The sequence below is a fragment of the Anastrepha ludens genome, chromosome 5 (genome assembly GCF_028408465.1).
Source record: "Anastrepha ludens isolate Willacy chromosome 5, idAnaLude1.1, whole genome shotgun sequence".
Classification (NCBI taxonomy): domain Eukaryota; kingdom Metazoa; phylum Arthropoda; class Insecta; order Diptera; family Tephritidae; genus Anastrepha; species Anastrepha ludens.
The window spans coordinates 73478571-73494133 of NC_071501.1; the positions used below are offsets into that span (position 1 = coordinate 73478571).

General features: G+C 37.0%; 1 pseudogene; it reads right to left on the reverse strand.

The window, feature by feature from the left end:
* Nucleotides 1-409: 409 nt before the first annotated feature.
* On the reverse strand, nucleotides 410-847 carry LOC128865023 (uncharacterized; annotated as a pseudogene).
* Nucleotides 848-15563: the final 14716 nt, after the last annotated feature.

Below are 15563 nucleotides of genomic sequence, written 5' to 3' on the forward strand. Positions count from 1 at the left end.
TCGTTCGGCTTCAATTCTTGCACCAGCTGTATTTTAAAAGGCTACACACCTAAATCCTTTCGCAAAATTTTACACGTTGTTGAGTAACAGAGGCCCAATTGCTGCGAACGGCGTAAGCGTGTTGGTGGTTTGATGTCCAATAATGTAAATTTGGTTCTAAATCTAGTCACAATAACTCGAATAGCCGTTTCAGTGGGTCGATTAAACTGACCATAAATTGGAAGAAGTGCGCGATAAACTTTCTTAACAGAACACGCATTTTTATAATAAAATTCAATGATTTGCAAGCGTTGTTCGCTTGTTAATGGTTAAATTATAGGCCAAACCGAAGATGTTTGACATTGAAACAAAACACGAAACTTGCGTCAGCACCAACTGTTTAAAAGGATAATAGCTAAGAAATCACCCGTTAGTTATAATAGTCTACAGGATCACTGACTGAAGGTCTTATTTCAATATGGCATCCATCTGAAGTTAATTAAACTTATATGAGATCTTTGAGCATTAAGTAAAATATATACGCTTACCGACATCACCCAAACATTGTGGAAATCCATTTTTCTCAAATCCCTTAACACACTCTTCAATTTTCTCATGGGTAAGAAATCTGCTGGGTAAATACTTAGGAGCGAGCTTATCCCAGACAGCTGAACAAATATCCTGTAAAATATTGCATACGCTTCCTTTTGATACTCCGAACAGTCGTCCTGTATTCAGCTGAAGAAGCAAGCGCATATAAAGCAATCGCGACACGTTTGCCTAAAGGGATGCATTTCCTATACGTTGTATCAGTTTTTGTAATGGACATGACGTCGTTACATAAAAAGGCAAAGGAGTCCCGGCTCATCCTAAAGCACTTCTTGAAAAACTGGTCGGTGCTGCAAGGAATGTCTAGCTCCCAGAACTTGCCATGCCTCACCTAGAGAACACGGACAGGCGTTACTTATTATATTCACTAATAAAAACAAAAACAAACACAATTACTTACGTGTGTCCATAAACGCTTTGACCTGTTCCTGCTTATTATCCAATGTAATATTGAATTTCGCATGCGTATTGCTGCCATAATTTTTTGAAACCTCAGTAAACGTCGCATACGGATTTCCTTCAACTATTTATTATTAGCGTCCAATTGCGGAATTAAATTAGCTATTCCTTCTCCTTGTATTTTCTTCATATAGGTTATAATAATGAGAGAAACCAAAAACACCGAAATATTCCAAAAAAATAATTTATATGAAGAAAAACCTCTCAAAGCAGTATTAACAGCTGATTGTCAATTTAGCAGTTAATCAGCCATATGTGAACGGGTAGATTATTTCGGTAGATTTATAGGTGATTAATGCATATGTGAACGTATTATTAGGCTCTATATTTGGATTGAAGGCTGATGATGACACATTTTTTTATCGAACACAACTAATATAAACGGTGTGAGAGAAAACTATCGAAAGTGTCGAGTTGCATGATCGTGGCGACCAACTGAAGAATGCTCACAGTGAGATTATCGAGTCGACAAATTTTTCTCTCAGAACTTTGACTGTTGCGTCGCCTGTATGCATGTAGCGCCATCTTGTGGCAACCGCAGTTCGGATACAGCAATGTTGCCAATCCCTGGTCACAGAAAGTCGAGGAGTTCGGCCAAGCACCCAACAAAGTGTACGCGCCAATTATTTATTTTTATCTGTCCCCTATTTTTTAAATCAACTACCTATGCCCAAATATGATCTATGCAAGCTAGAATTTCGTCTTCTGTCCCAGGAGTAGAAGTATCGTCCTACATCCTCCGAATAAATGGCATTGTTTTCTCAAATTGATCGCAATCAAAACGCAATACTTGGAGAATTCTTCCAAGCATTCGATGTAAAGAAAGATGCCGCGATTATATGGCCCCACCGCATTAGCACTTCTATTGCTTAAATTTGCGGCAGAATAAACAGCCGGAAGGTGAATAAAGGACGAGGGCGAAGTAAAAAGCCAGGCAAGTAACAAAGGAGTTGAAAGAAGAACAATAACGTGCCATGTATCCAAAACCTTCAAGTGGCTAAGACTTGTTTGCTTCTTTTGGGCCATCCTATTACCTCCTTAAATATTTTACATTCTATCTTATTTTTACCACCCTGTATATTAGTCGCTCTTAGTGACTGCCGAGCAATCCCAATATAAAACTAAAGTTTCCCCTTTCAGAATCCTTCTTCAGACCCACCTCGTGTATTGAATACTTTTATATTAATTATGAAGCTTTTTTTCTAACTGGCTTTCTGAGTGAGATACTGTGAATTTAAATTCTTGCACATCCCTACAGAGTAAGTGGCACACAAATTTCGAAAAATATACAGTAACTATTTTCATATCGGAATTCATAATCTCTTGAGGAGCTGTACAAGGTGGCGCAAAATTAATGACCCTATCAAAAGATTTATAATTTTTGCAAATAGTATCTTACGTCCATCGTGTTTGAGCCTTGCGAACTAGGCAGCCGCAGTGTACAAAAATACAAGCCACAGAGAGCGTAAAAATCTAAATTATTATTTTTTATTTAGTAAAAAATATATAAAAACAAAATTCGATTATTAATTTTGTGCCTCTTTGTATTAAAAAATAAAATTACTATCAACGAATATTCAAAATTTGTAGACTTGAATGGCCGTCTCAGCCTAATACTCCTAAACATATACATATTTACAATGCCGTACCGTAACCGACTGCGTTGAGAAGTCGAAAAGAAGTCTGCATGGAATATTTTCTGTGACACATTTTTTCTACACTTCCATGTACATAGATACCTTTTCACACGATTACTGAGTTTACGAGGTCAAGTTTACTAGATTTTGACAGATTTACTACAAAGTGAGTGAAAAGGGCGCGTTAGGCATGAACGTTGTAAATATTTTTTTAAAACTTGTTTGCATATTTTGAGTTTAGTTTCTTACATAAACTAGAATAAATTATGAGCTTATTTATTTCTTCTAATTGTCCATTTAAGATTTTTTTAAATATGTGTAAGTTTGTATTAATGTGAGGAAGCAATGTTGACTTGAGAAGAATTCGCGCATACTAGTACGCATGGGGACCAAATTTCTTAACTAATGTCATGCATATATTATACCATATACCTTCTGCTAAAATATGAACGAGACGTTATCAATAAAACGGTCCGCGGATGACATATGGCAAAAATAAATTTTTTGTTTTTTGGTAGGACTGTTATAAGCTTACATGGCAAATTTCAGCGTGATATGTCACATAGTTTGTTTTCTGTGCTACTGTAAACAAGTCAAGTTCAAGTGTGTTCTTCGAATTTAACGATGGAAATTCAAGTTGAACAAAGAATTTGTTTGAAATTTTGTTATTCCAACAAAATTTCGGCTTCAGACGCCTTAAAAATGTTGCAGACAACCTATGTAGACTCTGCTCTATCGTTCAGTGGTACAAATCGTTCAAAGAGGGCCGTACATCGGTTGAAAACTTGCCTCATGAACGTCGTCCAGCAACATCAGTAAACGACGAAAACATCGGAAAAGTAAAGGAAAATGTGCTTGAAAATCGCACAAATCGCAAAATCGGTTAACGCTGAATATTATTTAGACGTTTTAAAGCGTTTGCGCGAGAACTTTCGTCTTAAAAGGAAGGAATTGTGGGACAACAAGTCATGGTTCTTGCATCACGATAATGCACCAGCTCACACATCACGCCTTGTTCGCGATTATTTGAAAAAAAATAATGTTAATATCGTTCCGCAAGCACCGTATTCGCCTGATATGGCTCCATGTGACTTTTTCCTGTTTCCCAAGCTCAAGTTGCCGCTCCGTGGAAAACATTTTGAGACAATTGAAGTCATAAAAGAGAATTGGAAGAACACACTCGAGCTTGACTTGTTTACAGTAACACAGAAAACAAACTATGTGACATATCACGCTGAAATTTGCCATGTAAGCTTATAACAGTCCTACCAAAAAACAAAAAATTTATTTTTGCCATATGTCATCCGCGGACCGTTTTATTGATAACGTCTCGTTCATATTTGAGCAGAAGGTATGTAATTACATGTATGCAGTATATTTGACTTTTAGAGTATTTTTGGCTTTTAGAGTATCTTTGAGTCTTTCGCAAAAAAATGTTGATTTTCTAAAACCTATAGACTATGTGTTTGCAAAGTAACTTAAGCGGTTGGGTCCCAGTAGTGTGGGAAAACATATACATATTTTGGGAACTTTTTTCCGAACAATGAAATAAATCTGAATTCAGTAACATTTGTACACATGTCGTAAACCGCATGAATTGGTTGGTTGGTTGGTTCCGCACGATTTTGTTGACACATCCCCGTTACCAACTTGTTTAACGGTTATTTTTCAGCATGACTGTATCCAGTCTGTGCGGTTTAAGTACCTTATTAGGTTGTTAACGTCTAAGCCAGATAGTTGTTCGAGATTCTCGAACAGCGGTTGGCCCAGGGTTAACATTCTGTCCTTCCATAGGGCAGAGCATTCACAGAGGAAATGGTAGATTGTTTCCTTTTTCTCCGGTTGTTTACAATTGCGACAGTATGTATTGTGAAGGATACCCATTTTGGCTGCTTTTTCTCCGACAGACCAAAAGCCAGTTCTGACTGCCGTTAGTCTCCAGGCGTCCCATCGTTTCATGCTTATTAATGCCGACGATTGCTTGGGGTTGTAGGTGGGCCATAGCGTTCTGCTAATTTTGCATTTCGTGTGGTCTTTCCTCCTACAATCGGCGATTCGGAGGTATTTTTAGGAAATTATACTCTTGACTGCAACTAGTGGTGTGAATACCGATTCTGCAAGAGCGTTATTCATGGCAGATCCCCCTCTTGCCAGTTGATCTGCTTTTTCGTTATCTTCAATGTTCCGATACCCCGGGACCCAGATTAAGGTAACTTTATGGTTTTCCCTCAAGGTGGTGTGGCTATTCCTACTTTGTTCCAAAGGTACTTTAAAGGTTGAATTACTCGAATATCTTTTTTTTTTTCAAAGTATAATAAAAACTCCCGCACATAGCTATTCTTAGAAGCCTTTTTTGAAGGCCGTTTAACAAAACTTTTTTTTCAAAGTAAAAGCTTTAAAACATAGTAAATTCTTTGATATTTGGATTAAAAAAGAATTTTCAAAAACTTCATTCTAAAATTGTTTAAAAAATTCTCATTGAAAAAAACTGTTCTTGACTGTAGGATGTAACACTGAATACACCAACAGGGAAAATTTTAGCATAATTAAAGTTTGTTCGAAGTATAAGTTCGGTCGTCTTGAAAAATGTAGTTTCGAGAAAAACACGAAACCTTGAAATAAATGAAAATCCTGAAGCATGACATGTCAAAAACTGTGTAAATTATTGTAAAATTTTTTTGTTTCTCTAAGTATTACATAAAAAAACCTCTGCAGAGCTTTTCTTGAAGGAAACCTTCTTTGGAAGGCCATTGAACATTTTTTTTTTTTTATTATATGCAATTTTTTATATTTGTGGGGGGTTGGGCAAGACTAAGTACTCAGTCGGGAAGATCGTTGTACTACCCTAGAGGTGTAACTTAAAATTATAACTGTCCATATGACATTCAGCATCACAGCATATCGGCTACTGGTCTTTTACTTGTATGCCGCAGCTATAGAAAACTACATCCTCACATAATATTCTTAATTCCAGAACCGTTTAGAATAGCCAACCCATTTAGACCATGAAGGTCCGTTGTGGTACCACTATGTAACACAGGAATCTTAGTGTTTATTTATCATGGAACCATTTAGGCGCTGTTATGAAGCGTAGGACAGGTTTTATCCAAACACCGGATAATTCCGTTAAATCGTTGTCTCGGCCCATTATCTCTGCGACTCTATTCTCCCTCCCCCTACGAGGGAGTTTATCGAAGTTGTAAGATACGCTGATTCCATGGGATTAGGTATTATTGTGGAAAGTGGGGCAAATTCACAGAACATACTCAGGGCGAAGCACGAAATGTAACTGCAGGCGACATAAGCCCATGAATTTCTTCTGTCATCTCACTTGGCTATACAGAACTTTGGCACCAACCCGACTTTCGCAACCCGCAGAAGGCAGGAAGTGATTGATATGAAATTATCTAACTATAAAATATCAAATCATATCACTGGTTGGAGGGTACTCGATAAAGATTCCCTGGCGAACCATCGTTATGAAAAGTTTTGGCTTGCGGCCGAGACACCCTCGCCGCCAGCAGGCCGGAATCCTCGAAAAGTGGATTGAACACAGTGCATGTGAAAGTAATATTTTTTTCTTATAAAGTAGATACGTTTCGTTTTTTAATTCTAAGTTTCTATTCAAAAAAATCCATTCGTACTCCGATGCAGAATATTTACAATTATATTTGAGTATTCATAGAATTCAAGTTTCAAGTTAATCGTTGAAGATTTCCTCGTATGAGTTCGGTGGATTTGAAAAATGTTGTTTCGAGAAAAACACGCTAAGGGTTTACGATAGGGTACGCATTGAACTGCGAGTGACCGCGTAAAAATTCAATAAAGAAGTATTTTGACATTTTTAATCATTTTATTTTGCCCTTTTCAAGAAATAAAATCAATCCAATTTAATAAAAAAATCAGAAAAATCTGATCAAAAAATCATTTTTTTTATTTTTGCAAAAGTCTAACCCCTAAGTAGTTATCAGACCCAACTCAGACACTAAACATGAAAATGGCAGAAAAAAATTTGTCTCCCATCTGCGGAGTGCACCCCGGTTTTGCATAAAAACCATCTACAATTTCAAGGTGACATAAAACTGTAGCGCCCTCAATTGGAACAATGTTAAGGAACAAGCTATATATATGGGATAGAACTATTGATTAATACTGTCAACTGAAAATCATTTATTACAAGAGCGTATAATTACTGGCAAATGCCGATGATATTGATGTCAATGACTGCATTCCATTAGGCGTCCCACGGGGTATTTGAGAGTAAGATCCTATGAAAGATTTTTGGACCCTTTCTCGTTGAGCAACATAGACATAGGGCAGCGAATAAAGTTCCAGCGGCTCCGCTGGCTAAGTCATCTCGTCCTGGATACAATCGAATACAAACGCTCTGGCTCTGAGAGTATTCGATGCGGTACTAGTTAGTGTTAGCAGAAGAAGATGAGGGCTTCCTTTGAGTTAGACAGATCAGGTGAAGAAAGACTTGACTGCATTTGGCGTATCCAACTGGCGCCGGTTAGAACGAGAAATAAGCGACTGGCGCGCTTTGTTAACCTCGGCTAAAATCGCTTAGGCGGTTATTGCGTCAATCAAGAAAAAGAAGAGTTTGGATACAAGTACGTGAGCTTCTTCAATTTACTTCTCTCGGAATTTCTTGTTGTGAGTCTGTTTTCAAAACGAAAACGTGGAGTATCATTGCGCAGCTTCTCGAAATCTGTCGGAATCGCGTTTACACACTGAAGTCTCGTCAAACCGGAATTGCGTGCGATGTAATTGCATTGCAATAAGTCTAACGGGGGCGACAATCATACGGTATATTTTAAAGTTTCTTCCAATAATCAGTTTTTTACCCTATGCTGGCCACCAGACAATGGCTCTATAGAAAGTACATGAAAGGTACTAAAAGCCGCTGTGTACAACTGGTGCACTTCTTGCCGCTCAAGCCCCTTATTTCCCTTGTAACCTCAAAAGGGAAGTGGTAACAAATAGCAACAAAAGCAAAACACATCGTTGAGTATTTAGATGTTTAGAGTTAGTACAGTACTCTTTTATTGTTGTTTTTAACGCAAATACGATTATTGTACATTCGGATATACTGATAAACGAATCATAAATCAATGCTGCTGACGCCGATGTAGCTATTTTCAGTGACTTGGAAATTTCATTTCTAACATTTAGCGCAAATATTTGCGTCACAAAATACCCCAGTCATACAATGGCAAAGAGATGGCAGCGATAGTGTTTATTTGGATAGAGAAAAGAAGAAGAGTCAGTTGCGGTAAGCGCAATGAAGTTTCTTAATCCTCTACTGTATCGCTTGAAAGTATTTATTTTATTCTATATTTATTTTTATAGGTACTATATGCAATTAATTTAAATAAATACGGATCAAATACGCAGAAGGAATTTTAATTAAATATTCACCGAATGAACACTAGTCTACAGTCAAAATATAAAAGAAGTACTATTTATTTTAACACAGACTAAAAATTCGTTTACATCTTCCTATGCTTAGGACTTAGGTTTTCCTAGGTTTTCTTCCAATTTGTGATGTTCCCCTTAAAGTTTTGTTCTAAATGCAGAGACTTACAGGGGTAAGGGATGGTCCGAGGCCCGCAAAAATGTTGATTTTCAATCATTTACAAAAATAAAAACTTAGCATGACTTTATCAAAATTAAAAATAATAATAATAATTGTAAAAGTTATTGCTGTTTGTATGGAGCTCCTTTCTCCAGAAGTATCTTGCGCTGATCATTACAAGTCCTAGAGATTCCACTAAAATCAATCGGACAAGAGAAATTAAGTTTATCAATAGATAATGTTGTGTCTGGTCGAGGCTTTTTTCAAAATTAACAATATGGCGGCCTCAGGAAATATTTTTCAGATTTTCGAGAAAAAAAACGACAAAAAATTGTGTAACAAAAATCCAAATTTTAAAAAACAAAATCCTTCGCTCAGGCACGAATTTTTTATGTTTTTCAAAAGCAGTATAAATTTTATTGAAATCTACCAGGCGGTTTTTAAATTACAGTTATCACCAGTTCAAAAAACATAGTTTTGAGAAAAAGGCATTTAAAGTTTTGCTATTGATTTATGTAGAGCCCGAGCGCACTTTGTTAATTGTTGAATAACTCAAAAAGTATTTGTCGGATTCGCTTCAAATTTGCACACAATATTTTTAAGATATTGTTCTTTGAGAAAATACAAAAAAATACAATTTTTTTTAATTCTGACTGCCCCTAGCTCCTTCAAACACTTATAATTTCCTTGCCTTCCTTTCATTCTATAATTTGTTAGTTCCTGTCCGCACAAACCCAATCAGTTGCAATGGCCGGCATGCAAAATGGCTTTCTCAATAAGCCAAAATAAAAAATTACCCTTATTCCATGCTACCGCAGCTTGTAATTCAGTCCCCATTCGTAATTTGCTCTCTCATTCGTGATTCACTTCCCAATTACTTCCGAATTACGTAACTCGCAATACAAAATTTTTAAAGCAATTCCTCATTTGGAATTCGAACAAATTCAGTGCGAATTACGAACAAATTGTTATCCCCTAATTTCCATCGGAAATTTATCGAAATTTTTTGTCAAAGAAAAAGTAAACCAACAAAAAAAAATTAAGAAACGTGAAATAAAAACCAAAAGTTAAGTTTAACAATGGAAGCGAAAAAAAAAAAAATATTGTAAAAAATTATATCAAGAAGGTTGCTGTACACCTCAGGAATCGTAGATCATTCCAAATTGTGTTCTGAGGAACTGTTCCACCTCCATAAGGAGCAGTTGCAGCTAATCATGGCAACCCTATTCAAAAGTTTGTACCTTTTCTTAAATCTTGTCGTCATAATGGAGTTTTAATCATTAAATGTCACGCAGCTTAAAGAACATTTTCGTTAAAAATTTTAAGTAGGTGGTAACCCTATTAAAAATTGTTACTGGATTAAAGTTTACATAATACCTTTCTTTTATTGGTAGATGCCAAACCTCTTCAAAATTATCTTCTTCATCTTCTTGATTGACGCGATAACTGCTTGAGCGATTTTGGTCGAGTTTAGAAAGCGCACCAGTTCTTTCCTTTTGGTGCTAACCGGCGCCCGTTGGACACACCAACCGAAGACAAGTCCTTCTCCACCTGATCTTTCCAATGCATCAGCTAGTACCGCATCGAATACTTTCAAAGCCGGAGTGTTTGTATCTCTTTAAGCGACATGACGAAGCCAACAAAGCCGAGGGATCTTCAATCGTTACCCTATATCTAAGTCGTCGTATAGCTCATACAGCTCATCGTTCCATCGCCTGCGATACTCACCCACGTGCAAAGGTCCAAAAATCTTCCGCAGAATCTTTTTCTTAAACACTTCAAAAGACGCCTCATCAGATGTTGTCCTCGTCCAAGCTTCAGCGCCAAATTTTTCGCGGATTACGCCACCGTATTCTCTCGACCATGGGAGAAAGGTGTGCATTTAAATTTTTTTGTATAAATGAATTCTTGATGAATGCATAATGTCTCAAAAATATTATACCAAAAATTCTAGTCAATTGGAGCAAAATTAACGAAGTTATGAATATTTGAGTGTAAGTTGCACCAGACCGGATTTTTTTGTATACTTTATCCTTAAGGCGTTTTTCTAGGCCCCGTTATTTTTTATGTCCATGCATGCCGCAATTCAAAATTAACTGAATCAAATTGGAAATTTTGAACATTTCGTTTTTTCATAATTTACCAGGTGTTTCTGGGACCTTTTTTGTTTTTTTAATAACTATTAATCTTGCAATAATAAATTATCTTATTTTTAATTATATATAATTATAATTGTAGAAATTTATTTTGAAAACATAAAAAAAAACTGTTCACGAAGTTCATCATGTGTCCTAATTTCTTTCGAAGGAACTGCCGTTATGGTGAATGGCGAGCGCTATCGACTCATGCTGACTGAATTTTTGTTTACAGCATCGACGACTTTTATTTCCAACAAGACGGCTCAACTTGTCATACAGCGCCGCGGCGGACATATGCATAGTATGCATACATGATGCAAAGAATAATGAGATGGCGCCCATCGTGGTCCCGTTACTTTGCGCTCAGCGAATTTGACAACTAGTTACGTGATTTTAGCTCCAGTATGGCCAGATTACCATTTTCGTAACTTGATTTATGATTTTTTTTTTGTTATTTTTATTATTTTGTGTCTCGGAGTTTTAGTTCTTTCTTCATGACATTTTTCTAGTTGTTCTAATTAAAATGTCATGTTTATAATTTTGTAAAATATGCATTTTTTAATAATTATTTAAATAATTCACTCAGTTTTATTTAGCTTTACTTTTTTTTAACATCTGGTGGCATTGCCCGCGAGTGCAGGTGTTGTTGGTGTTCTTCTGCTTTCGGCAGTCAAATCTCTCTCTCGCTACTGCAGTGTTGCCTAGCTTTGGATATAAAAAAGCATTAAAATGCCCATTCAAAGAAAATAACCCAACAAATTTTTATTGAATCACTTAAAGAACTTTGTATGCGTGACAAATTGTCTTTAAAATGTGGGTTTTTTTAAATAAATATGTCATGCTTATGTACAATTTAATTTATGAGGTTTTTCTTAAACGAGACTCTTTTGTTAAGGGAACGGCTTTTTTGCTATATTTGAAGTTATGTAACTAGATAAGGTACTCTTTTTGTAAAAATGTCAGTATGGTTTCTTTAGTATTTTCTAGTAGTTTGTGGCTTATTTTTACAATGAATACAACTCTTAATGTCCTATGTCTCACTAAAGATTTATGACCGGAAGAAACAATTACACCTCTAAGGTTTTAATTCGCATTCAATAAATTCAAAGGCTTTTTAAAATGTGTAAAAAGGTTTTCAATCTTAAGAAGAGTTGGGAGCGGGGCAAATAATATTTTTGCATAACCTTAAATGGAGCCAAAAATTAAATTTGCACTTTCAAATTATCAAATTTTATAAGAGTAAAAAAATTTTCATTAGCACTAAAATCTTCTCAGAGATCTGGTCACATTGCCCATGATTGCGGTTATTGTTGATGTTTATGAATATTCGTTTCTTATTTGAAATGTGCGTTAATAAGAACAAACGGTAACAAACGTTTTAGTGAATATTTACGCAAAAATAAGATATTTCGTGAAAGTGTACTCGTATAAGTGAAAAATAAGAAAACATGAAATGTGCAGTGAAAAATTGTGCTAGTAAGAACCTCAATAAAGCGTGTGATATAAGCTTTTTTATATTATATTTCCAAAGGATGAGGCGCTCTGCAGTGGATGCATTTCTGCCGGCGAGGAAATGCCTTCAATCGAAAAACGAGCTTTATATGTATGAAGCATTTTACTAGTGATAGCATTGAAGCATTCGGTAGCTTTAAATTAAACGCAAAAAGAAACAAACACGAAACTTCAAAATTTTCGCATTTTCGGTATAAAAAAGCACTAAATTTATTGCGAAGAGCAAATGGTTGGCAATACTGCACAACTCAGCAAACGTGACGACACGTACGCTCTGATGGGCGCAATCTTGTTTATATCATTCTTGGTATGCATATACATAGTAAACAAAATCATTCCGACAATATTTCTGTTTTGTATTATCATTTTAATCTTAGGCTTTTAAAAAAATAGCCGATATATTGCCGACGGTTGACGGAACATGGCAAGCCTTAAAAATCGGTTGATATTCTTTCACCTTCAAAAAAATCCATAACCTCACTCGATCAGCATCTATATGTCGATACAGAGGGTAAAATAGTAAAATTTTCCCAAGGAAAATCATTTCCAAGATTTATATAGGGCATTCTGGCATTTTTGAAACATTTTAAATTAAACAGAGCTCTACTTATAACTACAAGGAATCTTAATACGAGTACCTTTTGTAATTTATGACTTCCGTTACTACAAATAGAAAACTTTGTGGTTCATAAATTTTACAGAAAAAAATTTACTTTGCATACATATTTATGTACTTATGTGTCTATGTACTTGTACATATATGTGGGTATGTATGTATGTGCATACATGTATTGTTTTCGTTTTGACGGGATGTTGTTGATCTTCTATCTTATCACCGACAAACCAGTCGAAAAGTTCACAGATAAAACCATCAACGCCATCAACGGGAGCAATGAAAAATAAAACTCTGCTTATCGCAATTTTTTATGAACTTCTTTCTGTATAGTAAGTAACTATTTATTTGCAGTTGAGAGTATGTTTTGAGTAATGCCTAAAGATAATATGGGAGTGTGGCGCTAATGAATGCGAAAGTTCTATTTTGACTGCTGAAAAAATGAGAAAGGCAATGTTTAGGCAAGCGGTAGGAGCCAAGGAAGAAAACCTGATCCTAAGTATTAACTTAGAGAAAAATGGTGTCTTAAAGAAAGGAGTAGGAAGTCAGAGCAGTTTAAGTTACCGGCAAAATATTAAAAAAAAAAAAATATTGTATATTCGCTCGGATGCGACGCAATGGGCGGTTTGAACTGTGGGCCTCCACGGTCGCTCCGATGAAATATTTTATATAAAAAAAACAGAAAGCACAGCGTGTCAGTATATATTCTTTTAAAGTTTATTGGTAATATATGTATATGGATATATGCAAGATGTGCATAGAAATAGATATGCAATACCGTAATGCTACGTATTATTGTACATATGTATATGTATTATCGTATTAGATATAATTATTAGTGTAATTTATAATTTACAACATATTACCTGTTGGCTGACACGTCTGGTGGGTCCTGATTGTACAATCGAAGTGAAAGTTTTAGTTAACGTTAAAGTGAAAGTAACCTCGCCGAACAACGTTTAACACGGTAAACGTTTTAACTGTTCGGCGGGGAAATGCCAGGGTTAACGGCCTTCATGTTGCAGCGACTGGAAACGGTGGTTAGCAACAGTCGGAACGCTAGGCGCAGTTCCCATTAGGGTGGCTAAAAATTTATATTTAATATTAGGGTGCGGCCTAAACAAATATAAACTCATTCATTGCACAAATCTGCAATCACAATGATTGAAGCTCGGACATCAGTAACAGTGGGACCGGGTATTGAAATTACTATGCAACTCTGTTAATTAGCAGCAGCAGCTCTTACAAGAATATACCATAAATTGCGGTATGAAGTATAAATCCAACTTTGTCGCGAGTTTCACACCAAATCGAGAAAATAGTAGGAATGATGAGCGATGCTCTGTCGCCGTAAGTCCTCTGGCAAATTGAAACATTTTCAAACACGACAATGCCTGCTAGCAGGGACAAGTTAATGCAATTGATTGTACTGATGTCTGGGCTTACTAGCTTAAAACGCAGGTAGAAGAAGCTAAGGCATTTGTCAGACTTAGAAGATATTATTTACGACAACACCATAAGACCCAGGCCAAAAGACAAACCGCAGAAATGGCAGATGGCCATATACCAATCCGGCAGTGGTCTATGACCACATAACTTCGAACTAATGGCCGCCTAACTCCCCAGATCTCAATCCCCTGGATTCCTACGTATCGGGCCTAGTTAAGTGTGAAACCAATAAGTATCCTCATAGCACCACTTCTTCTCTGAAGGCTGCAATTAATACCGTTATGATCAAAATGAGTAAGGAGTATTTGATTCGGGCACGCAATCGTTTCCAGACCTGGATCGAGAGGCAAAGCAGTATTCACGACTTGTAGCCTCACAGCTAAACCTACGTACTAAACACCTCTCCCCGCGGAACTGTCCAAAAAGGAATTACCTCACGAGGCTGGTTAGCTCATAGGCTACTAGTTATTTCGTCTACGAACCTCCGCGCGTCTGATTGTGGATATGTTTTACATTCGCGCATATTCGCTTCGAGTTATCACCCGATTTTAGTATAAAATCTATAATGTTCTCTCCGTTTAATATACTACAGGTTTCGGGAGCATAGCATGGGCTTTGAAACAAGACGTGATCAGCGTCTTCTTCCCTCTCCGTGCAGATTGGGCAGTTTGGTAAACTATCATGGCCGAATCTATGGAGGTATTTTCGAAACACCCCGTGCCCTGAAAGGAATTGGGTTAGCTGGACGTTTGTTTCCCATGGTTCCTTTGTAACCACGTCATAAGAATGGGTATTAGCCCATGCGTCCATCTACCTTTCGGTGATCTGTTCCACGGGTCTTGCCAGTGGGCGATCGAAGACGCCTTTCTTCTGCAATATTTTTACGACTTCCTCTACCGTCGGGCTCGGATAGCCTTCTGCAATATTTTTACGACTTCCTCTACCGTCGGGCTCGGATAGCCTTAAATACACTCTCTGCATTTCTTTTGCCAAAATGTCTACGGGGACTAGACCGGCTATAACGAAGGAAGCGTCGTCCGAAATTGTACGAAAGCCGCGGATAGTCCGCAAAGCGCTTAGCCGATAGACGGCTATCAGTTTTTTTGTGTAGCTACTTATGTTCAGTGCGTCAGCCCAGATCGGTGCGGCATATAAGATAATCGGGGTGACTACCCTGCTATATAGGGTTATTTTGCTGTGGCTAGATCCGCCGTTGTTTGGCATTATTCGCGACTGACAGGACTGCACACTCGATGCCTTCTTCGCAGAACATTCCAAATGCGTTTTGAAGTTTAAGCGGCTGTCAATCATCACTCCTAGGTATTTAATAGCGGGTTTTGAACTAATCGTTACAGTCTCAATATTTACATTTATAGTTTCTACTATCTTTCTGCTGCTTATTAGGACTACATCGTTCTTATGCTCAGCTAATTCCAACTTCATAGACCTTAGCCAAGCCTTAGGCTTACCTGCTTACTGATTCGTAGGCGAACCTCTCAATTTCGTGGATTTGCTTTGCCACCATTACCACCGCGATGTCATCCGCGAATCCAATGACTTTAGTTCTAGGGGCATATCCAGTCTTAGGA